Raw genomic sequence first — 22596 nt, 5'->3', positions numbered from 1 at the left:
CTCTTACCTACCCACAGGTCACATATAGCCTGTCTAATGCAGAGCTCCTATGGAGTCCTTTAATATTACTGGAGGCTTCTCCAGAAATACTAATTTTGAGTCTGACAGCATAGTCAATAGGGGCACCCAGTTTGGTGCTCGTTTGTTGTCTCTGCTGAGCTGGCAGTGATGAGCTCATACTGGGAGGGCAGTTTTTGTAACGTGGGCACCTTTCTGCTCGGGAATGGGCAGAGACCAGGGAGCTCTGAATTGAGTCACTCAAGAGCTGTGAGTGGTAATGACTTTCAGGCTAGAGGCGCTATATAATAAAGCAGCCCTCATGATTTCATAAAACTGAGAGATGCAGCATCTTTACAAAATGGATGGTTTTAACAAACACAAATTGGCAGAGTAAAACTAAAGTTTTTAAATTTCTTAAGGGTTTCCATAAGCAAACCACCTTCACTTTAAAATAAGTTTAACTACTTAGTGCAAGATCCACCAAAGATCTAGGTATCCAAATCAGGTTCTATGTAAAATTGGGGAAAAATTGTGAGCCTAACTTGGAAAACCTTATTGGCCTCCCTGTTTCAGTTTTTTGCTCTCTGGGTGCCTGTTGCTCCCCCACTGGGCATCTTTCATTCCTTTGAGGTCTGGGATGTAAGTGCTTTTTTTTTTTTTTTTACGCCGATATCTCTTAGGGCCCCTAATTGGTTGGTGTGCTGGGAAAATGCTTACAAAAAATGTGATGGGTTTGGATACTTACACAGTGGAATGAAATTCTTTGGTTTTTCTTTCCAAGTGCCTCTAGAAAAAACAGAGGTTGGAGATGGGCGGTGATAGCTCTATCTAATCTTTAAACAACCAGGCAGCTATCTCCAGAAATACCTTTCTGCTCTGCCTGCCTCTGAGTGAGTTATAACTTGCAAACATCTGGGTATGCTTTTTACCTCCCCTGTTGCAACAGTTTGGTCACGCATAAAACAATTCATTTGGTCAGGGAAAGGAAAATTCTAAATCATTAGAGGTTAAAATAGTGCCTAAATCTCTCTGTGAAGTGCATTAAAATATATTTTTTAAATTCTTTTTTAGTGATTAATGAAATGTACAGACATTAACTTTAGGGAAAAGAATTAACTTCCCATGGATACTCCTATATTTTGAAGCAAATAGTGTTCTAAAGTGTTCAGAAAATAGTTTTATCTCCATGTTATGATGTTACTATTTGTGGAAGCAGCTTTTATTCTCTTAAATATTGTTTATACTTAGCGTCTTCACTACTGTGCCATGGAGAATCTGAGTTGAGGTGGTAGCAGGTAAAGGGAGCCTTTGTGTGTCCTACTACTTTTGTTTCAAGCCCTTTTCTTATTACTCTAAATGCACTAGCTCTGGAGAATATTTGAAGAGAAAAGTAAATTTGAATGTCTATTGAATATAAGTGTTTCCATCTTGCTCCTGATAATGTAGGGAAGGGGCCAGGAAACTAAAGAAAATGTGGAAGGGGGATGATCTAGAAGTTAAAGGATAGCTAGTGCTGCAAACCAGGGAGCTGAAGTGTGATTATGGAATGTGTCCAAAGGCAAAAGCTACTGTTGCTTAAAATAAGGCACGAATAAGCCATATAAATTCTACAGATACTAGCTAGGTCTCCAAGACCAACTATGTTATATGGTTACGTTAACGAAATTTTAGATTTCTCGAGTAGACACAGCTCGGGAGTGTCTGACTGACTTGTTTGGGATTTGGAGATGGGGATTTTGCTGGAATGTGTTTTTTTTTTTTAGAACAAAATTACTTTGGCTTGCATTTAAATTACACTGATGTAGTCCTTAATAGTCTTCATTGGAAATATAGCATCAATATTTTAACTTACTTAACTTTGCTCTTAGAGGAGTATATTTCATATTCTTATTTAGTCATCTTTGTTTATTTTACATAGAAACATGCTTTGATATGGAAAGTGTTATACTAAGCCCAACTTCAAATGCCTGTATAGAAATGTTAGTAAGGGTACAGTGCAACTTCCTACATAGAATTTAAAAGTCAACACCCGAAATCACTTTATGATTATTCCATTATTGCTAGTAATGGTGGATAGGTTCTTAAATAAGTTAATAGATCAGATGACACTGAAAGCTGCAAAGATTCTGGGATGACTTGTTGGAAATTAGGACAAGATTTTATCTTCAGGTAAAGGGTTGTGGAAGCTGCAGTAGCCAAGAGTAAAGGATGACACTGGAAGGGTGACATTTTTTTTTTTTTTTTTGCAAGGAGGCAGTTCCCTGAGAAGCTGTACTCTCCTTGTCACATTTATTTAGAGATGAAGGGTAAATTTTTGCTATCCTGTATCGTGGCCTCTAATACAAAGTGAGAAGTCATCTCTGTTGTTAGTCACCGGTCAAGGAAACCTTTGTTGTTCTGTTTCCGCCTGAGCAGCTCAGGAACCCTGCTAAGAGTTCAGACCTCAGACCTCTTAGCCTAGATAGCTCAGCTTGACCTTGTGGCTCTGTATTATCAGTTTAGTTAGTTATCAAATCTTCTATTTTCCTAGAATTTTTTGAGGTCCTCCCTGTCCTTTCTGATACTGTTGGTGTATACTCCCCATTTCCTCTTTACTGTCTCAAGAGGGAGTTTATGATCATTAAGATCCAGTCTTACAACTTGATGTTCGGGCAGCCCACTCATCCTCATGCAGCCAGACGCGTATTATTATACAATTCATTCTGCCTCAGTTTTCTAATTTTCATCATTGCACGTCCAGTTATTGTGGAGTCTGCTTGAGATTTTCTAAATGCGAAAGACTTCAACAGTCTCTGCCTAAAAGAAACAGCAGAATGCTGATAGTCTATTCATCATTGGTCTTTCAGTGCTTTTATGTTTACCTACATAAGCCTAATAGGACAATAGGTTCTTTCGAATGATGTAATACACGTAGTCAACAGACTGCTCACTGGTTGTCTTTTCACTTCTAAATGGTTCAAATAAGATCAGTGTACCTTCAGTTTATTGCTACACTCCATGTATCTCTCAGATTGTGGACAATGCTAAACTTTGTTTACAAATTTTGGTGGGTTTTTTATTTTAAAAGTGTGGAAGATTGTAATGCCAAGCTGTATTCTTGCTTACAAAACCAAATTGGATTTCACATCATCCCAGGAAGGTTCCTGGTTCACCCAAGGTGAATAAACACTGTAAGCAGTGTCATCTGCCTGTGTCATCTTAAGTTCTTGTTCTGTTCTTAAATTCTGAATTTTGGTAAACTTGCAGTTATGTTTTGTGTCTACAAGAAACCACTAGGTTTTTTTTAAACCACTGGAGGTAAAAGTCAGCAATTCAGATCTTACAGAACAATATATGCTTTATTATTCAAAATGATTTTATGGCATTTCTTTTGTTTACTCTGTTTACTTAACTATTTTGTCATGGGTTTTGTTCTGTTTACTGGTGGTGATAACCTCTTATTTATTTGTGATTGTGTATCTTCATCTTCATATTTCAGGGTTAACTGCATCATATTAGCTTCTTCAGGAAATGCCTTCAATTTATTGATTTACACTGCTAATAATGCTCTCTTCTGGTAATTTCAAATTACTGTAGTGAATGGTAAAAAAAAAAATAACGGAACCTTACTACCAGCAGTTTACATGACAACTCTGAACTGTTTTTTTTTTTTAACAGATTCAAAAACACAATGTGAGACTTCTAGAAGAGATTTATTTTCTAGAAGTTCATCCTGAAAAGCTACATTTAGCCCAATTATATTGTGCTTGTATACTTTTGCCATGCTGTCTTTCTGTATGCATGTTTTTTGCCTCTGGCAGAAACTTGCAATAAGGAAGTCTATAATGTGACATGTCCTGTACTTGAAGAATGTTAGATGCTTATTTGGGAACTGTGTTTAGGGCACATTCCATTTATGTTGTATTTGCTTCACTTGGGTATTATGAAAAAAAGTTCATCTCTTTGCCCAGTTTTTTTCGTAGTTCTTTGTGTTTTGATTCTAATGAACTGTCCATATATTGTACCTTATGTTATTTACCAGTGGCATCTCTTTAATGAGATGCATAATAAAAGCATCATCAATTTATATTAGTTATTCCCTATCTCCCTTTACACTGATTCCCAAACTAAGTAGAATCAGTCTCAGAGCCCTAAATATTAATTTTTATTGGTGGCGGCAATCAGGAAATCAGCAAACAATGCTGATGATCCTATGATTAAAAAAGGCAGTAAAAATAATAAATGGTATGATTGTATTATGTCTGGAGATTCAAAGAGATTTTTTATCCTTTTTTGTAACCAAATCAAACTATGAACATGTTAGATTTCAACACAACTGCTGGACATTTGCACTGTGAAATTAGAAGTAATTGTTGTTTTGCTTTTTCTTGATATTATAATGTTTGTGCAGTTTTAGGATGCTGATGGTAGTGCTTTCCCTCCCATATAAATCTTACCTAAGATCATAAAGGGTGAATTTCTGTTTCTCCTATCCACAACTAATTAGGGATGTGGAGGTTCTGTGCTGCTCAAGAAGCAGGCAACATTGGCCACTTCTCAAACTCCACAAAGGTATGGTGAAATGCAATATAAAACCTAGTACTAACTACTAGTACTAAGATTTGGCTTGGAATTACAATGCTTTCTTCACCTGCTGTTGCTCTTGTGTTTTGCCTCAAGACTACTTAGAAAAGATCATGATCTTGAGTGCCTGCAATAATTGTTGTCAATAACTGTAGAAGAATGAGAAGAGGGAGATTAAGGGGAACTTGAATATTTAAGGAAAATAATCTCTGATGTATGAGAGATCTTCAACTTGCGTATCTTCCCTGGGTAGTGCTGCTACTTTGAGATCCACCACCTCGGTGTCATTCTGAAGAGCAATGAAAGGCACATTGGCTTTCATGTTGTGGCTCTCAGCTGATCCCTTTCTGAGAAACATAGCTCTCCTGTTCCCAGGAGTTAACTTTTCTTCTGTGAGGGTTAAGCGGGCAGCACGGGCGTCTTCTGACCTCTTACTCTGGTTGTGGAGTCTGGTGCAGTCCAGGTGCAGCTCTGTGGTTCAGCTTTGCTTTTTGGGCATATTGCTTTTTCAGTCATACTGAAATTAAGTGTCAGCCATGAATTAAACACAAGTAAGCGTCACTCATACCCGTGATTAAGCACAGCTAAGAAAGAAGCCATTAATAAGACTAAATGTAAGTTTCTTTAAGGTTTTGTTTATCTCCTTCTTTTTTTACTAGTCCAGAAACATACGTACAACAGTTCTGGATGGCTCCCATTTTTCCTTTCCTAAAAAGACAGAGCACATACAGTGTTGGTCCTGTTCTTCTGAAAAACAGGCTACTTAGACTGGTAAAGATAGAGACCTAGAAAATAACAGCCAGAGATATGTGGCTTGGTGACTCATTTTTGATGTAAACAATTTTGTGGAAGTTATTTATAGATCACATGTACAAAACCATGAAGTTGACCTTTTCTCTGTACAACACACACTACCAAAACATATGATTTGGAATAATTTGTAAATGTAAGTGGCAATATTTCTCTGTCAGACAGTGCTGACAAGTGGGAAGTAATTGATGAAAACGAAAAGCAACGAATGACTAATTCATTTAATAGAATCTTTGGACAATTTAAAAGTCATTGTGGAAAACAGCGAGAAACTAGTGCTTAGGTGGCCTGGTGCTAAAGGACTGAGTTGAACTGATTCTAGTTAGTAATATAGTGAACAATGAAAACGAACACCTGAAAAAGAGCAATTAAGAGTGAAACTACTAAAATGTCAGCTTTTTCCACTATTTTGACCCTTAAATATTACATATTGTTCTACTGATAAAAACAATCCTTCAATTATTTATGTTATCCTTTAACTTATCCTTATTTATCCTTTAGTTAATACTGCTAAAATGAGAATTTGGGTTTAAGATGCATAGTTTTTTTTTAATGTACAATAGTACATAGAAGTAAAGAATACTGACTTTATTAAAGTGTCCTGATAATTATGAAATGTTCCTTGTAGAGCTTCAGGTTACAGTAATGGCTTAGCTTCAGAAGAACTGCTTCCTCTTAAGAAAATGCTAAACCAAAATAAAAACATAGCCTAATCTATATATTGGCAAGGAAATACTAGGTGTTAAAACATCAGTGTGTTTATTTTGTTGGTTTTTAGGAAATACTGAAGGCTCACATGTTCTCTCTTATTCAAAAGTTTTGGGAGGAAGAAAAATACTTCACAGGTGCCCAGTTTAAGCATGGTGTAGTTCTGTGGTGGTTCTGTATGAGAACTTGATCCTACAAGCCAGTCCTCCACTATTACGGAGATATTATTAAGGGTTAGATCCCGTTAAGATTAGAGTAATAGACAAAAGTCAGCAACTTAAAATGTTGAGACTGGATTTCTGCTGAATTTTCTGCATTAGTTATGTGCTTTTCTTCCACATCTTCCAGAGGACTTCTCATCCCAGTATCATGGTCAACGCCCAACTGTGTCTTGTAGTTTCTTTCTTGGGAATTGGAAAAATCCAGCAATAAGAATCAGCCCTATTTCAGATATTGTCCACTAATTCCCAGGTTTCATGTGGCATTTAGTTCATTTGGACCTTTGTTTGCTTTGTCTTTGTTTCCTACCTTAAGTACTTGCAAAACTCAAGCTCTTAATATTGGCAGCAATAGCAAATAATACAATACACAACAAAACCAAAACCAGTGTAGTACTTTTGCCAGTTTAGCATTTTTTTCCAGTAGCGAGGTTGCTAAAATTCAGTGCTGGGAGAGGAAAACCCCCTAACCTTTGCTGTCCTACCTGCTCTTTCTCCTCTTTTTCGTCCCTCTGTCTTGTTTTCCTCTAAAGGATGTTTTAGCTCACTCTAACCAAATACCCATAAAGGGTAGTTAATGCCAACAAAACCACAGCTGAAAAGAGGAACCAGAGGGAGAAGACAGTAGGAGTGATGGGAAAGGAGTAAGGTCTTTGTTGAAACCAGGTCTGGCTTCAGACTAGATTTGTACAATGCCTCGCCTTCAATTCTTTGTCTGCTTAACAGCAGATTGTTGTAACAGATATGTAATGCTGATCACTAGCAAAGCGTGCTCTGCTTTCTCTGGAAGTGCCAGAGTTAAGTTAACAGCGTTGGATACCTTGACCTGTTATGTCATTGACATAACAGGTCATTATGACACATCCATCCTTTATATAATAAAATGAATAAATAGTGCAGCGTTTCTTATTGTGATTTTACTTGCGAAGAGAAATACAGTTAGATTTTCAAAGTTTCTAGATAAATTCTTTTGTTTCTAAATTCCAGTAGTACCTGCCACTTTCTTTGTTTTAACTCACAAGTCTACATCCTAATTTAAATTTGAGTTCACGCTTGTTGCAATTGCTGATGTGTGTATGGCTGCACACAGGGCGTGCAGATACAGATAATTGTCTTGGATGGGTGTTAGTGCCTACTTGCAGATACATAAAAGCAGGCACAGTCATGGTCAAAATCACACCGGTAGCAAGTGGCATCTTTCCGTTAAATTTATGCTGACTTCAGGCTTTGGACTAGGGCCTAAATTCCCATGCAGAATATGAGCTCACAAGTCATATCTCTGTTTAAAAATGGAGCCCTAGATATATAATAAAAAATGTAGATGTTTAGTAGCTAGATCAGCAGTCATTAGAGATGTCACCTGCAATAATTTCAAATTTATTTATAGGGAGTTCACATCCGCAGACAACTCCAAAGGGGCATGCTTCCAATAAAAAGAAAACCTTGAAGGCCAGCTTCCCATTGTATTTGATTTAGCACTGTTTTTTTTCTTTACATAACTTGACACATACTGGCCTGATTACACTTTTGCCCTAGCTTGACAAAAACTAGTTCTGACTTGATGTGATAAAATGAGAAGAAATTCTGATGTGACTTTGAAGTTGCAAGTGAAATGTGCTGGGTGTTCCCCAGCGAAGCGGAGAGTTTCCTGTAGCTGCTGGGCTCTGACAATCTTCTGTACAGGATGAATTTTCTTCTTTCCTGATTTTGTGATAGTGGCTTTTAATATTAGAGATCAGCAGACTTGGAGGCGTACATAGCGAAGAGGCCAGAGTTGGTGTGGTGACATATACCCAAGTATAAAGGAAATAAGGGAACATGAGAGAGCGAAGAGTGACTGGCTGCGTGTGTGTATCCCTCTAGGGCTGCATTTGGTAAGCTGAATTTGGTAAGGTCATGGAGGCTGGGGAAGGCGTTACAGAAACTTTTTGAAGTACATGAAGCTCTTCCTGAGAGCAGTGGAGTTACTTAGTTGGTAGGTTAAGAGGAGACACAGTGGACTTCCCTGACCCTTCAGGTCTCAGCCATCATGCAGGTGAACTGAGTGCATCTTACTTCTCAGAGTCTTCAACTTAATGTTTCCTCCCACTCATAGACTTGTGGGAGAAACAGTAATGAAATAATAGGAAAATCGCTCAATTCCCTCCTTCATATGGAAAAAACAAGGGTAAGAAGGGCTTTTTGATTTTTTTTGTTATTTTTTTTAATCTTTGACTATGAGATGAAACCTCTTAAAAGAGAGATTAAGATAAATGAAAATAAGCAAGGGAGAGGTTCTGATATGTAGTGTTGACCCCTCACTAACTCCAAACTCTCCATGGAAGGAATTGGCCACGTTTTCTTCTTTCCTTCCTATATTTTCTTCTACTTAATCTTTTTTTCCACCTACACGTTTTAAAGAGCTAGACATCATTCTGTATGTGGGCACACAGCAAGGAGGTCTAGAGTTTCAAAATATCTTCCATCCTCTTCAATTTCTGTGCACACATATTCAGCAAGATAAATGGCAATCACTGCTTGTAGGCAATGTAAAAAAATAACTGAACAACAGTTTCTGGTATTGCATTTCTGCTTCTCAATATGCAACCCATGTCTGTGCAACCCCTATGCATGTACAACCCAAAGAAAAGGCAAAAGAAACTTCTTGAGTGAGAAAAAATGCTTTATTAATAATCACAGGCTATTATCCATCTAAGAGGGGGAGAGAAAAGCCAATTAGTTTCCTTTTCTATAGATGTAATTTGGTCCATTGAGCTCATTGAAAAATGCTGATCTTTGGGCATGACAGTATGTTTCCAGAAGATAAACTGGGATCCAAATCTACAGCAAATCAACTGTTTTAAGGTGCCTTGCGCTTAATGCAAAGGAAGAAAGAAAGACTTAAAGTTAAAAAATGATGTCACTTCTCTTTCTGATAGATGCAAAACCAGTCTAGAATAAAACCTGACATTTTGGTCAAGAAAGTAACCATTGAAATAGATGATCTCTTTTGTAATCTTTGTATGAAGACTTTGTATTTCCGGCAGCTGTTCTACAGCTCAAGCAAATTCTGGACTTAGTGCAGAGGCTGTTGATACAGTGTTTTGCAGCCTCTGTCTCTGAGTAAATCAGAAAGTGATCAAAAGTTGCCTGACCTTCAAGCAGACCAAATCACGTAAACTAATACCCTAATATATTTTACCTCTCATCAGTGTTTTCTAATGTGGGCTCATGCTGTGTTTGTTATCAGAATAAACTTACATTCAGCTCAGAATCCTATGCGAATACATCCTAAGTTATATTCTGTAGTTTAGTGTTACATTCTCTTCATTTTTTTTAAAGAATGCATCTAACTTCACAACTTTTGCTGTTACCATGTGTTGATACATGAGATTATCTGAATACCCCTACGGCATTATTGTGGTTGTCTCAATGCTTTCTAAACTAGAGTAGCATAATAAATATGAGTTCTAGCTTAGCAGAATGGATGCAGATTGATATAGAAAAGTCAAATGTGCCTGTTCCCATGCACAGAGTGATTTTTTTTTTAGCTCATGGATTGTCAGCTTGTATGTGGTCGAGGTGAAAAAAAATAAATCACTAAAACGCAAATCTGCCTGGTGTGACTGTGTCCCAGGAAGGGCTCTGAAGTGTGTGTGGTGTAAAATATTTCTGTCGCTGAGCACTCTAGGAATGTTTTTAGATGAGTAAGTGTAAGCAAAAGAAATTCAAGTTTGTTGATTACCTTTGAAAATATTTGTTTTAAGCACTTTAAAAAAAAAAAAAATCTTTAAAGTGTAAGTAAGCCTTGGGGAGTTATTTTCTGCTAATGACAGAGCTGGAAAAGAGCTGAAACAGCAGAATTCTGTTGCTAAAGTTCAGATTGATTGTCGCTATGTAATATTGTTTTATAGCCTCGCTGGAACAAAGAAAATACCACCTTTTTATATATAGTTATCATTTAATATTCTAAGCTAGGAAGAAAAAGAAAGAAAACAAATCTAACAGCCCTCCCTATTTCCAGAACTGACTTTATGAAATACTGGCTTTGTAAAAATTTCATTCTGTTCCAGCCGCCTTTTCTATCCAGAACCTAACTCGTAGGTTTAGATTAGATTGAGTGCAATAAACTAACATTTGATTTTTCTTTTGTTTGTCATAATGCAAACTGTGAAGAAAAAGATAAGGGATGTATTTTTTTTGTATTTGTTAGATTTCTGTGTTATCTGCCTGATGAAAAAGAGAAAACAAAACTAAAAGGGAGTAAAAAAAATTTGAGGCTTCTTATTTAGAGGTTGGGCTGTTCCATCAGTAAAATAAGGCCTTAAGACCTGTATTCTCAATTTGTACAGGTTGAGTGGGTATGAAATAAATAGCAGTCATAATTTAAATGAGAATTATGCCAGATCAGATTCATCCAAGTCAGACCTCTTCGATACGGGATCTTTTTAAGTACTCAAACTATGGCATGTCTTGGCACAGTCCTAAGTTTGCTGTTGTGTGTGAAAGAGTCTGTGCTTAAGTGTATCTTAAATGTAGATATATGGAATTGGGGTCAAATCAGTGCAGTAGCCCTAACTTTGGCTATATGGGTTGTATTTCTATTGACTTGCCCCTAGAACTGCGACCTACCTCACTGCAAGCCTCCGGGCATGGCCCTAGCATGGCTGGCATTTGTCTCTGGCTGGTGTGACCCACTGAACGTGATGGGTTAGGGCAGCGATATGTGTTTTGCCACACAGCTTGTCCTCAGCAGCCTAAAGGCAGCTCCCAGTCTGTCTGCTGAGCAATTACCTGGATAGAAATTCAGTGGGAAGCTGAACATCATGTTCCAATCTGCTCTTTCAGATCAATCTAAAAAGCACCGCAGTGCCTTCAGTATACTGTTAAAATATGTGATCTGCTCCTACTAGTATTCTTTCGGCCAGCTACTTCAGTCAAATGCTGGAATCAAACATTAATTCAATCTATAATGGCTTTTGCTTCAAACTGGGGTAATTTTAACTTCTGCTTACAAAACAAAATATTTTATGCCAAAGCTTATGCACATGAGTACCCTTAAAGTGAAAGCTTTTTCACACTTATGACTTAAAGTCACAATTTCCAGTCTTAAATTATAGTTAACAGTCAAGAAACATTCATTTTCCACTGTGCAGTGAGCTGGAATGTATGAGAAATGCACACTACAGAACATGTTTTCTTCCTTGTGTGCTTTCACTGGGATAAATAAGGAATAATGCCATTCACATCAATTACCATTGCCCAGAATTTACTCAAGGTGAAGTTGATTGACAGGAACACCAAAATCCGTGTTGTGGGAGAGGAAGAAGTGCTAAGGCCTTAGGGGCTTCAGAATAGGACCCATCACAAAGTTGGGGAAAAAAACCAAAACCAACAAGACAGCTTTGATGTTTTAACAAGAATTTTGAAATAAAATATGCATGAACTCTAGAGCAGAAGTGGTTAAACATTTTCCTCCTTTTACCTGCTTGCCCTTTGCCAAGAGATCAGGTGAAGTTATAGGTTCCAGTAGTAAATCCATGACAGACAGAAATTCAAGAACCTTTTGTTTCAATCACATGATAACTGACATCTGATCTTCCATACAAATAAACTCAGTATTTGCAAGGACACCCTGCCAGAAAAAAACCCACCTGAGCTCTGACTGATTCAGATGCAGAGCATAATAGTTCAAAAGAGCAGATAATTTATAGACATGCTAACTTTTATTATTGTGTTGCCATCCCTGTTATGTGGAGTAAAGAACTGTGGTTTTTAGTTAAAAGAAAAAGAACGTTTTTGTTTGCTTCCTCTTTAGTGGGTTTGGATGAAAAGAGTTTCTTTTTTCCTTAAAAAGAAGTATGGGGATTATAGAGAAGTAATTTTTATGTATTCGATAATGCTTCCATTTCCTACCAACCTCTCTTCTTCTACAATAGGGTCAATTATCATCCTCTCTTACCAGTAACAGGAAAAGGTCAAAAGTGAAATAAGAAAATACCATCTTTCCTAAGGGAACAGATTCATAATGTGGAAGGGAGCCTGTAATTTGGCAGCTGTAGCTTTGGGAGGCTAAAGTTTAGTACAGGAAGAAATTGGAATGTCTCTTGGTTGGGGAAATAGTGGTCATCAGAGAATGCAGCTGACACGATTTCTCTGCGTAGAGCTGACATCGGGGTGCTTGGTGCTGTCACTGAAGGAAGGCAAGCAAAGGCTCAGCTTTATGCTATTGTCAGTTCTGCTTTTTTATCTCACATATCATGCTCAGAACTAATTGTGTTTACTGTGCTGCTGCAAAGCAGGTAGTGAACATTGTATAATTAACTGGGAACTTCCAGTTCCTCCTCTTTCTTCCAAGCAGCACATAGGAGATTTCTGTCTGTCTGTCTTTCCCCTCTAACCAGGTTTTGTATTTGTATATATGTGGTTGTTATTTTTTCTACTTTGTGACATTGCATCTCTGATAAGTCTTCAGTTAATGTCCAGTGTAAATGACTGAATTTCTACGCTTTTGAGTTTGGGTATGAGGCCGTGCTAGACTTGCATGTATGCAACCACATCATAATTTGAATTAAGATAGTTATTTCAGATTTTGGCTCGAAGGTGGTTCTCTCGTTGCCATTACACATCACAAACACATTTGAGTTGAATAATATAATCATTAGTTTACTAGAAGTGAAGATGGGTAAAGAGGGAAGCAGTAACAAAAGAATGAGAGAAGGAATAAGGATAAATCCAGGCTATACCTTAAAATACAACCTTACATGATAATTCTATTCACAACCACAAGGCAAGAAATGACGTCCTCCTCTCTGCAGGATGACTATCTGCAGTCTGGCAATGCAGTGGTAGCTCCTGCAATGGATGCAGGAGTCATGGCTGTGGTACCTGATAAATCAGATCCTAAGTTTGTAGTTTGCACTGATCACTGGGAATCTATATTGAAAGACTGAAAAAAGAGATACAGAATCCATAGAAGTCATCTTGTGTGCTTAGTTCAGTTGTACAATTTGTGTTTTGGACCTTTGTATGGTTAATAAACATAGGTCTGGAATATAGAACAAAATTATCCATTTTCTCATTTGAAGTTGTTTTCTGAGTCTTGAACTGGGTCAAACAACTAAAAATATGAAATGTCTTGGATATAATCGATGAAAGCTTGACTGAAGAAACAGCATTCACTTGCTGCAAACAGTTTCTTGCCTATCAGGTCCATTGGCCATCTTTTGTTCCTTAAGGTAACTTCAGTCAGATGGGTCATTGTTGTCACTAGAGCAGAATTTGTCTTATGCTTATATGCTAAGGAAAGGAAATTGTCCTTATAGTGGCACCAAGAGGTTTTATTGTATTTTATTTTATTTTCAACTATCAGAGAAATCATTCAAACTTTTTTTATCTTCCCTTGACAATTAGATAGTTGTTTGGGGCCTTTTTTAACATGCTTTTATATGGCTCATTTTTTGGTCTGTGTGCTAAAGTTGATTATTCAATGTTGTCCTCTTTTTTTAAAAAATTTTTTTATTACTATGGGTAATTTAGTTCTTGTTTGTTCGAAATACCTAAAAGTTATAATCAGAATTAATACCTGCTAGGATACATAAATGGACAAATACTTACAGACAAATGGACAAGGCTTTTCAGGCTACCAAGAGTTTAAGGTCTAAAGTGATACAGAGAAGAAACAGGAAAGGAAAGCAAAGAGGAGACATACTGTTTCCTAAAAGGATAACTGGTCTGTACAGCACTCTATTGCCTTGAACTGCTTAAAGCAAACAGGATCATGTGTGACGTAGGTATCCAGTGTCATCATGCCCAGAAAAATTAGCTGACTCTTCCCCAGACCAACCATTTTACAACTGTCCTTAATCTGAGACAAAGCACTGCTAATTAGACCATGCTTCCTCTTACATTGCTGAATTTATTAATAATACAATCAGCGTAATACTGTATTATGTACTTGCCTCTCTCTGTGTTTTTTACTTGTACATGCTGTCCTTTTCCCTGTACCGCTATTCAAAATTGTTTAGTATAATTTATCCATATTTGTAGGGTATTCTCTATCAGAGAATAGATATTTCTTACAGGTGACAAATAAAACTAGTTTTTTTTTTATTTTAATGAATAGCCTAATTTGACATTTGCCTATACTTTGAAAATGACTGTCTAGAGCAAAAATGTTATTCCATGTCCTTGAGGTTTTTTGCATTTGTTTTGGTTTTTGTTTGGTTTGTTTTGTTTTTTAGAGTGGAAAGAAATTGCACACATATAATCTAAGTAGTAGTGACTAACAAATTTTATTTGTAGCTAAAGCATAATCTTTTTCCTGTGATAAACGAGTGTTCCCCAAATATTTAATTTAGGAGGTGGGTTTGGTCCTTTTTACCAGTTTCACCAATGAGAAAAATTCCTTAGAATGCAAATAATAAGATAGAAAGTGGTGGATGTGGGGTTCTCCTTTATGACCTTTTTAATTCATAATTGTCACCTGTAAAATGCTCAGGACGTGGACTTCTGTGTAGTTTATAATTTGTGTCTATATATGTTTACTAACTAAACAACAGTAACGATGGACTTAAGGACACAGGAGAAACTCTGAAACATGGCAGGCTGAAAATAATTAAAATATTCACCCTTCATTTGTTCTTCATAATTTGTCTTGCCACACTTGATAATTATGGGAGAGATTAAAAGCTTGCTTGTTCTCAGCCAGTCTCCCTTTCATACTTAATCCCTACAGTGAAGTTGCACTGCTGAATTTGTGGTATCAAATTCCTTTCCATAGCAGCACAGACTTTTGCTGTGGCATCACATAAGTAAAAGACTTTGACTTCAGTGTGGGGTTAAGCTGCTCTAAAGGAAGAAGGAAGGGAAAAGAAAACCTCCTTATGGAGAAAAAACAACTGCAAAAGCAACGTGTGTGATGGCTCGATCCAACAACTGTAAATCCTGGGAGTATTTTCCTTATTTTAAGTCAGTGGGGCTGCTCAGTAGGGATTTCTTTCATATTAAGAACTAAAGGGTAAGTCCCACAGTGTGATCAAGTTTGTGTGGTGGTTTTTCCCCTCCCCTCCCCTCCTGAAATACTGTCTTTTCCAAAATTTAATTTAGCAGGAGAAATCTTCCTTAAAGCATATATATATATATGGATTATTTCACATACAAATACAATACTCGCGTGCATGCTCTTTCCAATCGCATCCTAAAAACCACAGCATACAGTATTTGGCAACATACCCATAAAAGTGCTAATGTATGCAGCAGTGGAATGTTTACTTCTCGGTCTGGTATCATCTAAAGATCGCAATGACAAAGTGTGTGTTTAGAGAAATCTAAACCGCCACCAGGAAGAGGCAGGAAATGAAACCAGTGTTAACGAGAGATGGTGCCCGCTGTTCTGCTCAGAAATGAAAGACACTTTGACGATGGGTGCAGTGGACTAATGTTGGTCAGTCTCCTGGAAAATAGAATTATGCATAGCTGGGAAACTCTGATAAAATAAAGACCTAAGTCAGTCAGTGACAGGTAAATACCAATTGTAGTCTAAAGATTAGCAGGCTCTATTTTAAACTTACAATGCTTAAAATTCTTCTACTGCTGTTTCTAAATGCACTAGTTACGCAGTACATGAGTATTTTTTTAAGGGGGGGTGGGACATACTTCTAGTTAGAATCCTGTTCAGTGCAAAATCATTGTGCACTAAAAGCTAGTCAAACACCTAAAGCTAGTCTAAAACTATATTAATTTGAAATATGTATATTTGTAATTATGATTATTTTTGAACCATGCTTTTGATTATCATGTTAAGGGTGGGCTCTCAGGACAGCCAGATAGAAGAATGAATATTAAAGACAGATAAAAGGTGTAGAAGTAAAATGGCCCTTTCCTGCCCCCTGCTTTTCCTCTCAAAACCTTCAACATCTAATCAGGACAAGAACATATTTGACAGTGAAAATGGATGGTGCAGGGATGAAGGAGTTAAGACACTTAGAACTATTTCTTAAGTGGGAACCATTCTTCCACTTACAAGATAAAGTTTTTGAGCTAAAAAGTCTGCTTCTAAATCAAAAAGTAATGTGCCTGTGCAGAACATAGGTCTGCTTCTTTAAAATAGCCTTCAGAAAGGATTGCTTTGCTTTAAGCAAAAATGTTTTACTGTTTTAATTTAGATAAACAGGAACATAAAAGTAAACAAGATTCTTCTTTGGTGAAATGTAACATCGAGCCAGATTATAAAATGAGAAGCCATTATGCCTTGTGAAATGTCATGGATCGCAACCACACCACGAAACTTTAAAAGGAAAATGATACAAAACTCCTTTATAAAGCGTTTTGCACCATATAGATGGAAAACAGTATGCAAGAGAAGTGAACTTTCTCTAGCTGACTCACTCTTTATGAGTTTCCCTACAGCATTAGCTAGGATCTGACAGATGGTGTGGAGAAGATCAAGGCCATGACCTCATGTCACACAGCAGACTTAATTAACATTTCTTTTTTCTTATCCATTCCTTTCCCAGACTCCCGACGGGGCATTTAATGTACATAAAAAGGGTAAAATCGAAGCTATGCATATGGAAGAAAGTCCAATATTTTTAGTAATCTGTCTTTGTTATGGAACCACAAATGGAAATAAATGGAGTGTAATTCACAAAACTAAGGAAAGTTGCTTCAACAATGTTACCATGATGGGTCATTTACTAAAGACAACACATTCATCACTCTTACCCTCAGATTACCAATTTTAGAAACGCTTTATTATAGTTCACAATTGTGGTTTAGTTTACTCATACAAAGATTGCATATCTCATGATGGTTTAGATTTTGCAGTTGCTGAATATGAACGTTTTCACCAACTCTGCAAGATACAGAAGAGAACAAAGTTCTTAACAGACTTGATTTGCGTGCTGGGACCTAACCATAGTCATTTTGTCTATGGCAGACATGAAAATGGATATCCACATGCTGCGTTTCATTTCAGCACAGTTTGTGTACAAGAAACCATCATCAAGCTTGAAAATGGGGGAATTAGCCTGGATTTCCAAAGGAACAGAATTCTAAATGAAACAATAAGTTTAGATTTGGGACAAACTGCTCCTATTAAACAACTTCAACCTAAGCCAGAAAGATGTAATTCTGGAATGGAGAATGGTTGAGACATGTGAGCGATGTCACTCAGGAGTCACAGGGTTGGTGGAATGGTAGATGATCTTGATGGCTCAGAATGAGGTGGCCAGGAGTGAGTGTACCTTCTGCTTAATAATTCATCAAGTTCATTTAATCTGTTCATTCCACAATTTGTGCTTTTTATTTTTTCTGATAGAATTGTGCCTGTATTTGAATGTGTTCCTAGCATGGAAAGAAGCTTTAGTAATGCAGAATAGTTATACAAGTTGGGGTAGAAGGTTAGACATCACACAGAGAAGGAAGTATACTGGGATACAGACGAGTAATGATGGGATAAGGGGGGAAAACAAAACAGATTTGTGTTTATCCAACACAGTTTCTGGGAACAGACTTAGTTTCGACTGTTCTTCTTTTCTGATCACAGGTCATGTCTGGACCCAGTTGTGGAAACACATTTACAAGCTCCATGGTATAATTACAAGTTTTGGTGTCTGGTTTCCATTCTTGATGTTTTGTCAAGTTTCACGCTTCTAAAATCAGGTTGTTAACCTTCATGGAGTTGCTTCTGTACAGACCAAGCATATGTAGAGTGATCTTGTCACCTGTCAGCAGTATTTTTCCAGCAATATGTATCTCTTATTCAGCACTTAGGCAGACACTGATTTTTTTCTGTTTACATCCTAAGTACAAAAAACCTCTTAGGTGGATTGTCCAGATTTAGTCTGAAAGCCCTTCTAGGGTTCTTTGCATTCTAGCCATGCTTTTTACAGGTTTCTATTTCCTAGACTGTTGGGATTACATGAACAATGATCTTCATCCGTGTACCACACCCCATGTACACTGGGTTAGAAACTGCAAAGTGCTTTGATTTACATACCGATAATGATCTCCGTTTTACTTTGCTTGTCCTTATTGTTATTTTAATTTGTCAATTGTCAGTATGTGTTTAACTGATTTAGATTAGGATCTGCACAAAGAGGTTGAAAAAGTAAGCGCTTTGAGCATAGTCTTATTGCAGAAACAATTTTTCTTTCTAAAAGCATGTCTTAGTAGAAATTAAAATACTCGAGCAAGATATTACTGCAATTTCAAATCAAACTACAGACCGCAGGGTTTAATCTCTATTTAATCTATGAAGAACTGAATCTCACATTCACAAATTAGAAGGATTCCCTGAGGGGTCAGTTGGTTAGTGTTCGTATTTGTATTGTACAGCAACCTGAGCTGGGGTTATGGCAAATATTTTGTGAACTTCTGAAAATAAAAATGTACCAGTCACTCAGCTGGAATATGGATTATCTTTCATTTTTGCAATTCTTTGCTATAAGGCCACCTCAGAGTAGTAAGCTACTAATTTCTGTAAAAAGTAATTGAATCTATTCAGATTTATGTGCAAGGATGGCTCATATTCATTTAAAAATTTATATTCATAAGGACATACAGTTGAGCTACACAACAGAATTTAGAATCAAAATATGTATGTTATAGAATGGATTGTGATGATGCTTTTACAGGGACTTCTTAGCTCTGACTTCAAAAAAATAAGACAGGATTTAAAAGAATCAAGGCTCTTGCGTAAGAAGGTATGGCTGTCTGTTCAAAGACATAAATAAGCACTGTAGAGTTTTCACCTGCCTGTTAGCAAGAAAAAATAAATAAATAAAGTAAAAAAAAAAAAAAAAAACAAAAAAAAAAACCCTAAAATGAGATCCAGTGCTGATTCCCATTATGCTTCCTAATGATGCTCATTACAATCCTAACTACATTTTAATGCTGAAACCTAATGCTTCCATTCATCATTGGAATGAAATACAAATGCTGACAATTGACAAAATAATAATAAAAAAGTTCACAAGACTCAAAACTGTCTGTGCATATTTATCAGAAGGAAAGACAAAGCTTTGGTGGTTGCTGTTCAGGAATATCTCTCTGGGCAAAAAAAATGAAAACAAAACAAAAATCCCAACACAGAGAAAAAAACAAAACAAAACAAAAAAAACCCCAAAACAAACAAAGCAAGAGTCAGCCAATGAACACAACAATCAGTATTTACAGACTTCCTAGGGACAGTCTTTTTTTTTTTTTTGCTCATGCTTTTTGCTCATAAAGCCCTCCTTTGCAAGAAAATACTAAATACATAGAGGAGAGCAATACATTTCTGAGTGATTTTGATAAATTAGTTTGAGATGATAAGTGTTGCCAGCAGTTACGTAAATTATAATCTTTCACATTTATATCTGTCCCATTCAAAGCATCTGAAAATTATTAATATGCCTACCCAGTTAGCTTCACAAAATTATCAGTTGTCAGTGTACACCTACATCTTATGATACATAGTACATTTGTAAAATTAATGCTGTAAACTGATATTAAAGGGAGCAAAGATTGAAATTAATTTCTTTGCTCACACTGCTTGGTTACAAGGTTTGAAATGCAAACATCTCAAGTGTTCTGCTTTATTTTTTAATTATTATGCTTTTCTACTTTTTCTGGTTCTTTCACATAATAAAATTTCAATAAATGTGAAGGTCTGTGATAACTTACTGAGATCTGTAATTCAGTATTATTTGGTGTGTGGGGAATTTTATCCTGATGGTGACAAAGCTGAATTCTGTTATACTTGAAGTCTAATTCTCAGTTGTCCTATATAATCTAACTCTAAAGTAGGAACTGTGGGGATAAGTTTTGTAAAGCTACTATTACACTGGATGTAAACATATTAATTACGTCTTTGTAAAGGTAAATGGTAATACAGATCATCCATTACATGCTTTATTTAGCAGATTTCATACAACGAGAATGTCTTTGAGTATTACTGAAACTGTAGAACTGGTTTTCTGACTCTTAATGTCTGGCTGTGCTGAACTGAGCCTGTTTTATGGTGGTGAGGGATCAAAGAGTTTCTTTACAGAAAACTGTATTGAGTCTCTCTTCTGCCATGTACAACTCTGATTCTTCTCTTTAGTGTCCATGTTCTCAATTATTACGCTTATTGTATCAGAATAATCTTTTCCCTTTCTGCTGTTCTATTTAAATATTTTTTATTTTGTTTTCTCCTTTTCTTTTTACTTTTTGTTTATTCTGCTTTTTCTCTCCGCTTTCTTTTTGCATCCTTGCATTCTCCACCTGCCTATCTCCTTCATCCACCTTGGCTTCTTTCAAATGAAACTCTCATTTCCAACTTGCCATCACCTCAAAATGCAAAAATTTCTTCAATCAAACCTTTCTCAGGTCTTTCAATATGACAGACTCTGTTTGAGGGAGTGTTGGGGGGGAACCATGGGGGTTGTATATTGCTGTGCAGACAGGAAGGGTTTTTAGAAATAGGTAAACACAGTGCTTATACATACATACGATTGATACGATTGATTCTATATAACATGCCAGAGTGATTCTCTTGGAAGAATTTCTGAAGACAGACAAGGAATTATGCTTGTAAAACACTTAGTCTTCTGTTAAAACTGTCTCATCATGAAATGAAATTTAAAGTTCGCTTCTCTGCTTAATATTTGTCACTTTACTTGCAATGCTTTTTGTTCCAAAATAAATTAATTTTAGTAGGTCTAGGTCTGTCTATACTCCAAAAAAAAAAAAAAGTATGAGATGTATTTCCTTTTCTGTCTGCTACATACTTGTGGGCCATCACAAAGAAATATTGTGAAGTTGCATAGAAACATTGCTGTAATAGAGCTTTAGAACTTTTAGCCAGTTGCATACCATTTTTGTATCTCAAAAGGGAAGTCCTGAATGATAAAACAGAAAATTAGATACAAGCGTAAATGCAATAAATCCTCCTATCCAACTTTGTTCAAACACGGCACATGCAAAGAACCATGTCCTTTTTTTCTATTGTAAGTCTCTGTCATATTTACTTCCTTCAAAAGTAACTGCTGAAAAATTCTACCTAGAACTAAGGATATATGTTCATATCTGCCTAATTTATCTACTTTCTCCTCTTCAATTACTTGCAAAATCTGGGTTGAAAGTGCTGTCATAATCCATTTATCTAGATCCATTTAGTCAAGTGATATATTTGGACTTCAAATAAACGTACTGAATGTGATTGCATGATCTTGCCTTATAGCAGCGTTCTGCAGACTGCTGGAAATTTTTCCTTGTGAGCAAAAAGCAACTATGACTTTTGGGTTTTGATAATAGTAGCAGCTGTTGACAGCAGGTATAGTTTTTGTAACTATACTTTAGGATGGAAATCTGAAAATACTCTCTGTTAATTGCTATTTCTCTTGTAAACAGTTTTCACATAAGAAATAAGAATGTTCTTGTTTACTTACAGATGTGGGACACAGATCTAACTAGAGACTTATGATCTTTGAAAAAATGGAAGTGCGCAAATTTTGGCTTTTTTGCTGGTTATTCGAATATTCAGAAACTGGTAGGTCTTGACTAAGCTTTCCCAACCAAGATTTGATATACTCACTAACTCTATATTACTTAAGCGGAGTTTACAAATGACACGCTGTGCCTGTGTATGAAGTTTGGTGTTCTTGGGGTTTCCCTTCTGATTAGAGGATCGTTAATAATAATAATGCAAAATATTGATAGCATAATGGGAAAAGCAAGAACTGAGTGGCTTATGGAAGCTGGCTACTCCCTTCTAGAGGTAGTCTCTGGCAAGTTGTGACTGCTGCAGTGCTACTTGCAAGGGGGATGTAGATGAAAGAGTTTTTTCTTACGGTGATAACAATTTATCAGCTTTCATATACAAAAAAAGGTCAGTTGATATCTAAATGCTAGTCCAACTAAAATCAGAGACATGCATGCACATGAATGTACACATACACACGCTATTCAAGTTATCTATTGGTAGGAATTGTACAGGAACAAGATTCTAACAAAAGAAGTTTTTCTAGGTCTCACGTAATAAAAATGAAACTTTGAACAGCAAACCAGTCTCTTGTACTGTCTCTGATTTCAAGCCAATACATGTCAAGATCTTTAAAAATGAACTCCTAATAATAAAACAACTTTTAGATTCATCTTGATCCTTTCTGTCTGTTCTTACTTGTGAGTCAGAGTGATTGATGCTCAAGTTATTTCCTGAAATGTAAATGATTCAGGTAATCCCATTAGGAAAGATATGAAACTGTAAATTTCTTATGAAGTAAAAATTACAGTGCAGCCTGATGTCTGGAGAGCCATTTCACAGCCTCTCCAAAAAAAAAAAAAAAAGAGA

At 36.5% G+C, this 22596-nt stretch overlaps 1 long non-coding RNA gene across 2 annotated transcripts in view; it reads left to right on the top strand.

The window, feature by feature from the left end:
- The window catches only part of LOC141743712 (uncharacterized), a 63184-nt gene extending 41847 nt beyond the window's left edge, over nt 1–21337 (top strand). For both annotated transcript variants that reach the window (XR_012587177.1, XR_012587176.1), the window contains exon 3: nt 17827–21337. This is a non-coding gene — a long non-coding RNA (uncharacterized LOC141743712). The remainder of the gene's footprint in view (nt 1–17826) is intronic.
- The last annotated feature ends 1259 nt before the right edge of the window (nt 21338–22596 follow it).

This window comes from Larus michahellis, chromosome 5 (genome assembly GCF_964199755.1).
Source record: "Larus michahellis chromosome 5, bLarMic1.1, whole genome shotgun sequence".
In the NCBI taxonomy this organism is placed as follows: Eukaryota; Metazoa; Chordata; class Aves; order Charadriiformes; family Laridae; genus Larus; species Larus michahellis.
Note: the sequence above shows the minus strand (reverse complement) of the source record. Positions and strands in the feature narration are given on the sequence as shown.